The sequence below is a fragment of the Lytechinus pictus genome, chromosome 2 (genome assembly GCF_037042905.1).
Source record: "Lytechinus pictus isolate F3 Inbred chromosome 2, Lp3.0, whole genome shotgun sequence".
NCBI classification, from domain to species: domain Eukaryota; kingdom Metazoa; phylum Echinodermata; class Echinoidea; order Temnopleuroida; family Toxopneustidae; genus Lytechinus; species Lytechinus pictus.
The window spans coordinates 48,135,284-48,149,042 of NC_087246.1; the positions used below are offsets into that span (position 1 = coordinate 48,135,284).

The 13,759-nt window shown below is 36.5% G+C and overlaps 1 long non-coding RNA gene across 1 annotated transcript; it reads left to right on the forward strand.

The window, feature by feature from the left end:
* Positions 1-2,646: 2,646 nt before the first annotated feature.
* Positions 2,647-6,998, forward strand: LOC135153310 (uncharacterized). Its single transcript, XR_010292763.1, has 3 exons — positions 2,647-2,701; positions 4,948-5,021; positions 5,694-6,998. It is a non-coding gene; the product is annotated as an uncharacterized LOC135153310 (long non-coding RNA).
* Positions 6,999-13,759: the final 6,761 nt, after the last annotated feature.

Genomic DNA, 13,759 nt, shown 5'->3' on the forward strand with positions numbered 1-13,759 from the left:
AATGACCGTAGAACTTTTTTTCATTTACAATATATCTCAGTGACCTCAATGTACAATTAGTGGTGAAAATCAAGCATGCTATTAATCCCTAACTCTGGTGTTATGGGACCAGGTTGGTGTTTCATAAAGCTGTTCCTACATGTAAGATACGAATGACTTTACACACGACTGGTGATCCTTTTTTGTGCTATGTGATATCCCTATGTAATTGAGTTATGACCTAAAAACATGTTCCAGTCGTGCGTAAAGTCGTTCGTAACTTTACAAACAGCTTTATGAAACACCCATCTGGATGTAAGCTTTTTGTTCGACTGTCATGAAGAGTGTAGGCTTTTACATGTATGTGATTGAGGCAAGTCTGCCCTCTTGTATATCGACGGCCCCTGTGGCCATTTGTAAGAATAAATATTTTCTTGAGACTTGAATATTTCATATTTGATATCCAGTATGGTACTTTCATGTTACTGGTGTAGACTTGGGGTTCAGGGCTATCGCGCTCTCGATTTGTGTGAGGCATCTTAAGCTATTCCAAGGCTGCTGGTGGTTTTTATTCTCCCATTTAATTTGCTTATGCCATCAAAAAATGTTTAGTATTATTTTTTTTTCGGGGGAGGGGGGTCCCTTCCCATTATTCCCATTATTATTGATATGAAAATACATATTTATATTGCACCATTTTCACTTTGGTAAAAGTAAAGAATTATATCAGTATCTTTATCTATCTCTTGTATTATTTTTGTTGTGTTTATTTATATACAAGACCTCCTACCTCTCTTCCCTCTCTAATAGTCACCTTACCCTTCAAATCTCCAAATGCTCCTATCACTCCATCCCATTCCATCCCACTCCATTTCAGTCTGTCTCCTCTATCTCATCATCTCCTCTTGGTCCTCATCTTTCCCCTCATACCATTCCCCATCTCACACTCCCAGCATCCCTCTCCATCACAATCTCTCTCCCTGCTTCAGTCTGGCCCGACCTCCCATTCTCAATGTTGATAATGGTGATCAACATAACACTCCGCCTAGCATAGCAACCAGTGTGTTCCTTCCATTCCTGATGACTTGCGTGCTAGTCTCCCATTTCACACCTTTAATCAACAAAATAAAGCCTCCCAATCCGTGCCCTTGAAATTCGTCTCTGGAATGTACTCATATTCCGACTGAGGATATATCTCCTGTGGACCCAGTTCAATTAGGCACACTTTCAAGTGCTTCGTTAGAAGAAAAGCTACCTTGCACTGTCTGCATGGTAGTACAGTTCACTAGGCACAAGTTTTGTCTGGACTGTGGGGTGTCGGGGACAAACTAGCTTTGTAGCATGAGCAACTATTCTTCCTCATCTATTTTTAGCACAGGTTGGCTATTCCACAGGGCATGTGCTGCACACATGAAGGATGTAGTAAAGTTTGCGTGCATTTTTTCCATGGCCTGCTGCCCGCCCGCTTGCTTGCTTTCGCTAAAGACATCATCCCGATCACATACATTTTATGCTGATCAGGCTATGTCCCGTAGTGCTAGAACCGAGTTGCTGTGATTTGTGAGGAGGGGATAGTTTCTTGCAGTTGAAAGTGTTCAGTACACTTTAATAGAAAAGCTCTAGATAAATGTCTTACAAAGGGAAATTAAAGGGACTTTAAATGACAAAACAGAACTGAAAAGAGCTTTCATGAATATCATATATTACAAAATGGCGGTGTTTTGGTTAAATATGGATATCTATTTGATAATATATTCTTGTTTTGCCCACTACCACCTATACTATGAATGAAGGGGAGAGGTACAATTTACCTTAATGCAACACTATAAACACTAACACTTTTGTTGTGCAGATTGTAAGTGAGAGAAGGATCAAAGATATCGTGAAAGATAGAATGTGAAAATAAAAGTGATTCATAATAATGCTAGAAAAGAAGTAGATACTGTGCTTTATGTTAGATTAAGAATAAACAGAAAAGAATGAATAATGAGATGGATAGAGAGAGAAAAAAATAATGGAGAGGGGGGGGGGGGAAGAGATGGACAGAGAAAGGGGCGAAGCAAGGGAACGAAAGGGGGATGCCTTGAACATCCATCACACTTAAGAGAATAGGAACATATATTGTGAAGTACCAAAAAACCAGCAATTATAAAGCATCCACCTTCCAATTTAGTTATAATTTTTTTAAAGCAAGAGCTGTAATCATATTTTGAATATGGTACTATTCTGTAGTGCATTATGTCAGAATTATAAAAGATTCAATGTATCTGGAAGAGCCTTGCATATTCAAGTGTCTGGTCAAGGCATTGATGTTCCATGTATTGTAAGCTGTCTCTTTCTGACCAGTACTTACATGTATTGCATTTATTTTAATTATAGATTTATGTAGATAATGGAGGAGTTATTAAATCATTATTGGGAGAAGCAAATGTATGTTGACTGTCTTCAAATAATCATACTCTCTGTTCAGTTATGTTTTGATATTATTAATACTGAACATCAAATTACCTCCCAACTTGAAAAAATAAAGATATGACATTTGATTTATGAATATTAACCCTTCTGCATTTCTAAATATGAGACAATGAATTTTTTTTTAGAATTTTCATCTTTCAATGGTTTTAACAGTCTCCTTTCTTTTCCTCTCCCTCTGTTTTCTCTTCACAGTTTTTTAGATAGAGTTGATACAATAAGAAGACCAGACTACGCTCCTGACTTACAGGTAAGACTGGTTCATGACAACAAATATAAATTTGGCATGATTTCCCAAAGCATGCAATTCGGTATATTATTTTTCCCGATACTCTTAACACACAAACTCTGTACAGGTACCGAATACAGGTACTGAAAATCAGTCTGCCAAAAGGAATAGGCAATGATGACTTCACATTGGTGATATTTCTTTAAATTTTGAACTGAGAAACACAGAAATTGTCATATTCTGGTATTTACAAAGTGACTATTAAAAACGCAAAAAGGAAATCATGAAAATTAGCTCTCGCATCCTGAAACAAATGAAATATTTACACTTTAAAGTTCAGGTGATTATAAAGTTTATGCAACAGGCTTTTGAGCCTTTAAAGGAGAATGAAACCCTTGAAACCAGCTGAATCCATATCAAAGAGAAAAATCAAAGAAACATATTGTTGAAAGTTTGAGGAAGATTGAATGAATGATAAGAAAGTTATGAGCATTTGAATGTCGAGATCACTAATGCCATGTAGATCCTCCCATTGGCAATGCGACCAAGATCTGTGATGTCACACACGTACAACTCCCTCATTACTTTAGTACTTATTTCACTTATATTCTCACTTTTATAGAGTCTATCACAAGGTGAGGTGTTCTCTTTATGAGAGGACAAGTACAGAGGTTTCACAACATTATATCATTGATAAATCGTTTGTCATATGATTAGAATGAGCAAAAAGAGATGTTTTGGGGTATATTTTCAGTGTCCAAAAGGGGAGAGTTGTTCATCTGGGACATCATAGATCTTGGTCGCATTGCCAATGGGAGGATCTCCATAGCATTAGTGATCTCGACATTCAAATGCTCATAACTCTTCTATTGCTAGTCCTATTTTACTCAAACTTTTGTTGATCTTATTCTTTGATTTTTCTGCTTTCACAAAAGCTAACTTGCTCCAAGAGTTTCATTCTCCTTTAATATCCAAAATGGAGGGATTGTTTGTTGATAGAAAATACGGTGGGAGTTAATGTAATATTTGCGTGATTCTTGCTATTTTTGTCACCACTGTTAGATTTGTTGCTAAGCCTCTGCAAATAGGATAAAAAGGTTTTGCAAAAGCTTTCAATATTCATATGGAAGACGAGTTCTGCATTTGTGTTCACTTTTGTCGAGAAGTAATTTACCAATTTTGTGGCTTCTCATTTCTTTGATGGATGGAGTACTAATCAAGAGAAAAATGAAATTTAGGAGTTGTTTCTGATGTGTCAGGGGAATATCTGCAGTGTGGTTTTTCTTGGAAGAGTAGTATTAATAGCTGTGTGAATAGATACCTGGATCAAACAAGAGATTAATTTCTTCCTATTAATGTGAGCAAGCTGCTCAACCTTTAATCAATTGAGTTTCATATCTTTCTTTCAGTGACCTACATCTAGTTTTAAACTGTAGTTTCTCTGATCGTATCTGCTTCTCACTGGTCTTGATTCAATGTTAAACTGAAATGGGATCTTTCATAATTTTGTGTACAACTTCACATGACATTACAAATTTTGAATACAATCCCATCTTCCATTAAGGAGGCACCCTCATGCTCTTCATTCAAAAGTTATTTGTTAAAGCAGTTTTTTTATTGAGACAGTGTAGATAATAGCTTTAATCAACTCTTCTTTCTTTGTATATTTTCCTATTAAACACATAGAGACGCCCATGGGCAGTGATATGTGTTATACAAGCACCATCATATTATTATTACTATCATTAATTACTTGATGTATGCATGGTCAAATTTGATAATCAAATAATTGCTGAAAATTGAATGGTTGTTTTATTTTCATCACTTTCGTTTTAGTTCAACATCACTAAAATACCAGCGTCACCAACCTCTCCTGCACCTGCACACAAAATAATGAAAATATATGTATCTTAAATGGTGGCCGATAAAGCTATCTGTGGAATAAGTGTATCGACTATCGATTATTACGTAGCAAAAATGGCAGTATCCATTTTCTTAAAGTTGCACTGCATCAATTGAAAATTAACTTTAAATGTAATTTAATCAGAAGAGATTTGAAAAAAGAAATATATTGTGCAAGTCACCTAGTTTTTTTTTGTATCTGATATTTGATTTGAACCATGAATATGTGTGAAAAATTGTATCATTAAAACGTCTACTTGTAAACAAAATTGTTTATATTGAATCTCTTTTTCTTACAGTGTTAATAGAAGATTTGAATGCATCATATTTTTGATATATTTTGCTTTTCTTCCTTTTTGATATAGGACATTCTCCGGTGTCGTGTCTTGACGTCTGGTATCTTTGAAACAAAATTCCAAGTGGACAAAGTCAACTTTCAGTAAGTTTCTTTTAAAGCTTTCTTCAAAACGGTAAACTGAACATTATTTATCTGGTTCCATGGACATCAGTCTGTAAAGGAACTTGTATTAGATACTGCTAGCAAAGAATGGGGAAGAGTTTAATGGTGATTTATTCTCTTTTAAGAATCGATGTGATTTTTTTTCAATTGACTAAAACTTGAAGATAATGATAATTTGCCCGGACGGAAGGATATGATTATAGTAAAAAAAGATTTTGTTGAAATTCTTAGCTCAAAAACAGCTTTAAAAAAAAGAAGCTGGAATGAAGAAAGCAATGAGCCATGGAGAGGTATCAAAGTGAAAACACTCTTCTTCTTTTTTTTTACAATGAAAATAGAGTGCCCTGTGGAAAATGAATAAGACTGGAACAAAACACAATTTCATGCAATATTCACGTTATATGAACACCACAAAAGCATGAAAACATCTTAATAAAAAATTATATGTGTATGTATTATCATTTGTGATAGATGATAACATCAGGAAAATGTATGAAAAGCTAGAAATATTTGTTAATATCAATATCTATTGTTACAGGCCAGAGGGTAGGTGATTTATGAATGAAGTTAATTGAAAATCAGTTTTATGTATGTGATATTTCATGGCCAGTAGCTTTTAGCTTATATTCTTTTCTATCCTTTTCTCAATAGCATGTTCGATGTAGGAGGACAGAGAGATGAAAGGAGAAAATGGATCCAATGTTTCAATGGTAAATTAATTTTCATTTATCTTTTGAGAGAAAGATTTCAAAAGGATTTGAAGAACATTTGTCAATTGATTGTTGTTCATAGTTTTCCTTGGTGTAGGCTGAAACAAGTGGTTTCTTTTATTATTGCAAAGGGAGAGAAAAAACAACCAGAATGAAATCACTTATAACAGCTCATATGGGTCGATCTAAAAAAAAAATTAATCTCAAGCCCTTTGTTGGAGGAAGGAGATGGGAGATGACAGATGTGCAACAATACATCTTTGTAAAATAATTACATTTAAAAAAATAATCATTTTACAATGGAATCGGTCGAATGCCAAAGATTTGAGATTTTTCTTATTTTTCTTTTCCTCCTTTTTTCGGTCACAAAGTTTTACTTTTTTTTTTTTTTTTCCACTGACGGAATTGCCAAGAGAAGGACAATTTTGTTAGGAAGACCTCAGCATGTACAATGCTCTTGAAAATAAAAGGGGGGGGGGTCATGATATCTCACGGTGGTAAGATTTCATGTTGCAAAAGATCAATTTGACCCTTCTTCACGTCAAATAAAGCCAAAGTGTGTATAAACCATTTATTAGTCATACATGGGGAGTATATTATACACAGTATGCACTCCTGTCATTTGGACTTTGTACAAGCTATTTTTCATCATAGACTCACTTTACAGGGATTGCATGTGAGCAAACAAGGTCATATGTGCATTCACATTTTGTGTTATATATAGTAGGTTTATAAAATACAGCTTGATGGACGTACCACTATCCCATTCTATTTGACTCCATCGTGGCTGTGTTTTTTTTTGGTTGGGTAGGGGGTTGGTGATCTTCTCTGTTGTTCGGTTTGGGCTTTTATTCTCGTTTTTGGTGTATTCCAGGTATATTGACAATATATAAATTCATGGAAATACATTTTGTGTTGATTTCTCATTTATCAGACGAGAAAGATAGATATGGTGATTTCCAACATGTTGCCAAATTTGATATAATATTCAAAGAGGATTTTGACTTTAACATCAATTGATTTTTACGAAAGCAGGGAAATGGAAGTTTCATCAAAGAACAGCTTTGTGTGGATTTTTATTAAGTTTTGATTTTGTGATGTCAGATGCAAGCATTTAATATGTATGTCATGTAACATAGATTCGTAAGATGCAATGAAAAGCGAACATGATTGTACCTTTGCATCCGTTCAATCTATAATCACTCATTTTTTCACGTACGTTTCTGTGAAAAAATTAATCGTGGACAAATATAAAAATTACAATTTATCAAATTTATAATGCATGATGTATAGGGGATCTTCTCGTTCTTGATGCTTTAAGACTGACTTTGAAAAGTGTAACTGTTATTCTTCAATGGATTTTGTTGAAATTTCATTAACATTCTCCCCCCTCCCCCATTTTTTCTGCTTTTATTAAAACTAACTAGATGTAAGGAAGGATTTCTTCTTTAAAGTGTCCATGGTTTTTTATCATCATTGCTGATCCTAAGAGTGAAGTAGGCCCTCTTGTGGTGATGTCTGTTTATGTCTGCATACAATGCATGCAAATTTGAACAAATCTCTCCTTAAGTGAGCCAAATTGTAGATAAATTGAACCCTTTTCTTGGACCAGCTGCTTGGGTTAATTGAAAAACGTGGGACCAAAGATGCTTGTTGAAAGGTCACGTTGAAGGGAATACGGGGAGAGACTCCTATGATATGAAAACATATTCAGTTGACATGACTTGTGATGATAAAGCAAGAAATTAATGAACATTGATCTGATTAACAATTTTTGTGTCCAGTGAAGTATAGAAACTATTTGATAATATCTGTAAAATATGGGCCTACACTTGATTTCTTCCATAGAAATAATGACCACAAGGCCTTTATTTAACAATTTTACACCCTAAAAAACGTGGTTTCAAAGATGTTACAGTCAGGTAATGGTTGTAATTAAATTTTTATCACTTTTGAAAATTAACAGCTATTGAAACACACTCAAACACTGAAAAGGGTGCATTTTGAAAGTCAATTCTGCAGATCCAAAGACAATAAAAGTCAATATAGGCAAGAGTTCAATCACGATTCTCCAACTGGCCTTCTTCTGGCACAGACATGTATTGCACACCAGGGAAAAAATTACAGGGGGGGGGGGGGCTGGGGGCGGTTTAGCCCCCTGAAATTTTCAAAAGAGCATTGGAAACTCAAAGAAGAGCCATGGAAATTTCCCATTCATCGCAATGTTAAACCTTATCCAATGTTGCAGACTTAGGCAGTAAGTTGTGGCTTAAAAAATATCCCCCGAAAATGGGGGGAAAATAGTTACCGATCTGTGATGTGTGGTGGATAGTCGTAGAAAGAGAGGATATAGTGCGATGGAATATTTTTCTGTATTATTACTTTTATGTGTTTATCTATTGATTAGTGGATTTTTTTCATTCTTGCCTACAGAGAGATGTTATTAAAATCCTTTCGAGTTATTCGTTATCACACCTGTCCAAACCGTCCTGATATAAAAAGACATTTTTAGTATATAATGGCCATATTTAGCCAGCTAAATATAGTGTGTGGTATTTCAAAACTGAGTCGAAATCAATTCATCTCCTTAATGTTATATTAGGCCTGTTTGGTAATTAAGTGAATTCTTTGAATAATGCATTAAAATCTTATGTTTATCTCATTTACAAGGTTTTTGACAGAAATTTTGCTCAATTTTTCATTCTTGCCTCCAGAGAGATGTCATTGAAATCCTTTCAAGTTATTCGTTATCACACCTGTCCAAACCGTTCTGAAATATTAAAAGACATTTTTAGTACATAATGGCCATATTTAGCCAGCTAAATATAGTGTGTGGTATTGCAAAACTGAGTCGAAATCAATTCATCTCCTTAATGTTATATTAGGCCTTTTTGGTAATTAAGTGAATTCTTTGAATAATGCATTAAAATCTTATGTTTATCTCATTTACAAGGTTTTTGACAGATATTTTGCTAATTTTTTTCATTCTTGCCTACAGAGAGATGTCATTACAATCCTTTCAAGTTATTCGCTATCACACCTGTCCAAACCGTTCTGAGATATTAAAAGACATTTTTTAGTACATAATGGCCATATTTAGCCAGCTAAATATAGTTTGTGGTATTCCAAAACTGACTTGAGAAATCAACCCATCTCTTAATGTTATCTCTAAGGCCTGTTTGGTAATTTAGTGAATTCTTTGAATAATGCATTAAAATCTTATGTTTATCTCATTTACAAGATTTTGACAGATATTTTGCTCATTTTTTCATTCTTGCCTACAGAGAGATGTCATTAAAATCCTTTCAAGTTATTCAATATCACACCTTTTCAAACCGTTCTGATATAACAAGACATTTTTAGTACATAAAGGCCATATTTAGCCAGCTAAATATAGTTTGTGGTATTCCAAAACTGACTTGAGAAATCAATTCATCTCCTTAATGTTATCTCTTAGGCCTGTTTGGTAATTAAGTGAATTCTTTGAATAATACAGTAAAATCTTATGTTATCATTTACAAGGTTTTTGACAGATATTTTATTCAAAAAGATGCATAACCATTCCTCACTTCTTGTTTTAAATGAGAGCTTGAATATTCATTCATGTATGGAGATAACAACATTTTGATGGAAAACGGGTCTGTCGTTATAGACTACTTTACTCCCATTTTCGGCAGTGCTTGTAATAGAGTTTCTATTTATAGCATTGCCATGTTGAAATAAGTCATGTACTTCCTTCTCTGTCCGCGATGAACAAACTTGCCCCCCCCCATTCTCTCCATTACTCCATTAATTTCTATTTCTGTTCCCATTTTACTTGTTTAAATATTGACATTGGTTTTTAAATAAGCCCAGGGAATAGAGGCAGTGGGTTTGGTTTGCTAGAAACACATACACACACCGGATGGTATTATTAGAATTTCCAGCCTGCGCAGTTGATGGGTGGGTGTGGGCAGGGGCTGTGTTCATATGCGTATTTAATCTTGTATGCATCTGGTCTCCATGTATTGGAATGGATAAAGGATCCTGTAAATGGTAAGAATTGCCTGATGAGGTTGCAAACATTATAGCTCAAATGTGGAGAAGTTAACTGATACCCCATCTTAACAGACACTTTTCTGACTTCCCTACCCCGATAAAAGCAGGGCGAAAAAATCCCCCTTCCTATTAAGACGCTCCCACTGGGAGAAGAGCAGGACTGTGTCGGGAAGGATTTTTCCAAATTTCGGCCTGCTCCAACGAGGATGGAAGCCGGGTAGAAAAACAACTCCACCCCGCTAATACCTGGGTGCACGTTCTGTTAAAGGGATGTTCCGGGCTGGAAATATGTATATCTTAGTAAATAGAGTATAATTCACAGAGCAAAATGCTGAAAATTTCATCAAAATCGGATAACAAATAACGAAGTTATTGAATTGTTCACAAATATGTTGCCGTTTTGTTAGTATAACCGTTAATTTTCATTTTCAAAATTTTTATTTCAAATATGTTTTTATTGATATTTGGCAATAACGTGCTGTGATACTAGTTTTACACCCTCCAAAAAAAAGTTGTAAGCTAGCCTAAAAAATGCCTGATCGATCGAGCTCGTTGCATGCTGCAGGTTTTATTGCAAGCTCAAGACCAAACTAAAGGTAGATAATTTTTGTACCATTGTTTGTATTTTAAATCCACAATATTCGTCTGTAATTAAACTTTGCATGTAACCTTTCCGGGTAGGATTTCAGCGAGTGTCATCTGTTAAGACGGTGCACGGGGGATACCACCCGTGGTTTTATTCGCCTCGTTGAGGAATTCTACCCCTCGCTTTTTCTACCCGCCCTCTGCCCGGGCACTAGGTGGTTTCAAACCGCCTCGATCACAAGAATCCCCGTTAAATTACGAGAACATTTCTAGGCTAAAAAATACCCATTAATTATTCCTGCATTCACACCGCCCCGAAACATACTCTTCGGGATAAATTCCTGAAGTTATGAGCATGCGCAGCATGTTCTAATAAGCAGGCAAGGCGCAAGATTCAAAACCACTAGCCCAGCAGCCACCCACGGCGCCCGCGCCCAACGACACGCTGGGCTAAAAGTTCCCGTAAATTGCTTTCACATTGCCAAAATACCTGCGACCTTGGAAAAATCCCCGCGAAAGTTCTTGTAATTTCGCCAAGTACCTACTATTTAGCGGGTATTTTCTTTCAAGGAAATTACGCGTAGTTTGCTTTCACATTACCAAAATACCTGGTATTTTCTGATCGGGTAAATTTCCCGATCAGAGAACACCTGGAACTGACGAACTTCGAGGCGATCTGAAGCCACCTATTGTCTATTAAAACGGGGCTTTTGTGAGACAATGTGAAATATTAGCATGAGTGCCCTGACAGTGTCTAGACAACAGACATGAAGGTACTTGTCATAATGTTAAGAAAAAATTACCAGGATGACTTCTAGTTTGCTTTTCACATTGCATTTCCTTAACCCCATACTATCCTTAACCCCATACCATCTTTTTTGGGATTCACACTGTCTTTCTTAACCCCATACTATCTGCTTAGCCGGGGTTAACGCCTTAACCCCGGACTATCCCACAGCTCATGAATATTGATGATTTTACCAAACAGAGTGTGATTAACGTGCAATTTCGACTTCTGTGATTGGCTATTGCTTAGCCCCACTTTTCCTAAGCCCAGTTTCGTTTCACACTGCATCTCTTAGCACCGCAATTCATGCTACCCCAAATAGCGATTTCGCCGAGATCCGGGAAAATCCCTGTAACGCGCATTGCATTATGGGATAGCTTTTTCGGTATTACAACTTCCTGTTCGGAAGTCCAATGCACTGTTTTGCCATTCAGATCAACAGTGCCGTCATGCACTACAACACAACGTCGCTTTCGCTCGGAAAGTTCGTGATCACAACCCTCTCTTTCACGATACAGTTTAACGGCCTTTTCTGCTAAAGTCACTAATTCTGCCCGACGCTTTCCATTGCAAGGTATTCCTCTGTCAGTTAAGATTTTTTAAAGTTCCGAAACTGATTTTTTATCCATTTTGTGGTCGACTAAAAATTGAACGGAATGAATGCTGTATATATTTAGCGTCTAGTCGAATACGATTGTGGTGTCAGGCCGGTCGCTAAATGCAAAGTTTTAAGATATTCATTTTTTTTTTAATTTTTTATAACCAAATAAAAACATGAATAAAAATTATTTTCACGTGAAATATATTTTTTATTTTTATTTATAATTCAAATGGAATAAAAACTGACCAAATTAAATAAAAAGTATTATAATCTGTACATATTACGCTGATTGGCATCGATTTCAGCGTGGTGGAAAACTCAGAATCGCGAACCCCACGCGAGCATGACTCTTAACCGGAAGTGGTGATGACGACCCGACGGAGTGAAAATTATCTCGTCTTGCGCATTATGAGATTTTTGTTCCTATTTGGGGTAGCGAGAATTGTGGTGCTAGCACCACAATAAGCCGGCTAACCCTGCTTTTTTGCAGGGCCAGATAGTACCGTACTATTTACCGTGTTAGCCCACTTTGCTAAAACGTAGTGTGAAAACGAAGTGGGCTAAGCTTAACCCCGGGAAATTGGTGGGGCTAAGGCCCCCCCTTAGCCCCACCAATTTCCTGGGGTTAAGGAAAAAAAGTACAGTGTGAAAAGCATAAAGGTAACTCTTCCTGAGAAGGGTCTGTTAAGTGGATTTAGTTCAGTTTTGTCTTGCCATTATGTAGCTGAAACAACAACTGTAGACTATTGTGATGTAGGCATGTGGACATAGCAACTACTCACCTGGCTTGTAAAGATGTCAAAACTGAGTATCATATGTTTATGGCAAATTATTTCTTTCAGGCATGACAGAGAAATTCACTTTTGAGAGACCATTTATTCATTGTTATGTGTAGGAGGCCTGTAAGCCACAATTAGCAATCATTCTTCTGTCACGGCCTACTTAATGAAATGAACCCTTGCAATATATAGATATAAAGTTCAAGCAAATGTCTGACCAGAAGGGATACAAGCCAGTGGGAAGACAAAAGGTTGTGGGTTAGTCTGCAGGCACAGACCCTGATTGAAACTTTGAGCAACATGTGTCTCCACGCAAAGACTAGCAAATACAAAACTTGCTGTTTCAATTCCTGAGCAAGAGGGCCTTCAGTACACAAGGCATGAGTAGGCCCCGGGGGGCAAATGTATTGCTGTACACACGCGTGGCCAAATTATTTCCAAACACCCCCTAAACGAGTTTTTCTCTGTGTGCAAAATAACCCCCTAAACAAGTTCTTCGCGGGCTTTATTTACACATTTTGGCCCCTAAACAAGTTGTCGCCAGAATATGACCCTCGGGGAAAAAGCTTGGGGAAAAAAACATACTCTAAATACGTTAGACCCTGTGATTGACCATTGATCAGTCTTTCAAAACTACCCCTTTTTTTGAACATCTGTGTTTTTGATACCCTTAACGAGTGCACGCTCGGCCCACGTGTGCACGCTCGACCCACGTCCAAAACTGAAAAAACACCCCTTTAAACATGTTTTTTGGGGTCACATGTGTATACAGCAATATATTTGATTGCCCCCCCCACCCCCCTCGGGAGTAGGCTGCACATTCAGACCCTAAACTCGAGTGAAGGGTTTGCACAGCAGACTAGGTGTGGGTTGCCATTGGTTGCATTCTCAAAATAGTTGAATACATACCTATTAGCGTTGATGCTTTCATGGCAAAAGGAAACAAGTGACAAAGTTGATATTCAGCAAAAACGAGCAAAATGCATCACTTGTTTACATAGAAATGAATGCTCCACAAGGATGCCTTGCCAAGCATAGCAATTTGCTTGGACGGATGATTGTTCATGCATGAATTTGGCACACCTATGTGACCTATGGAACAAATGTATAATACAAAATATCTGTATCTTAAATTTGATTGATGTGTCAATTTTTTTTTTTTTTTTTTTTGGGGGGGGTCAAAATTGTCTACATCCTTGAACTCATCTTTTATTTCA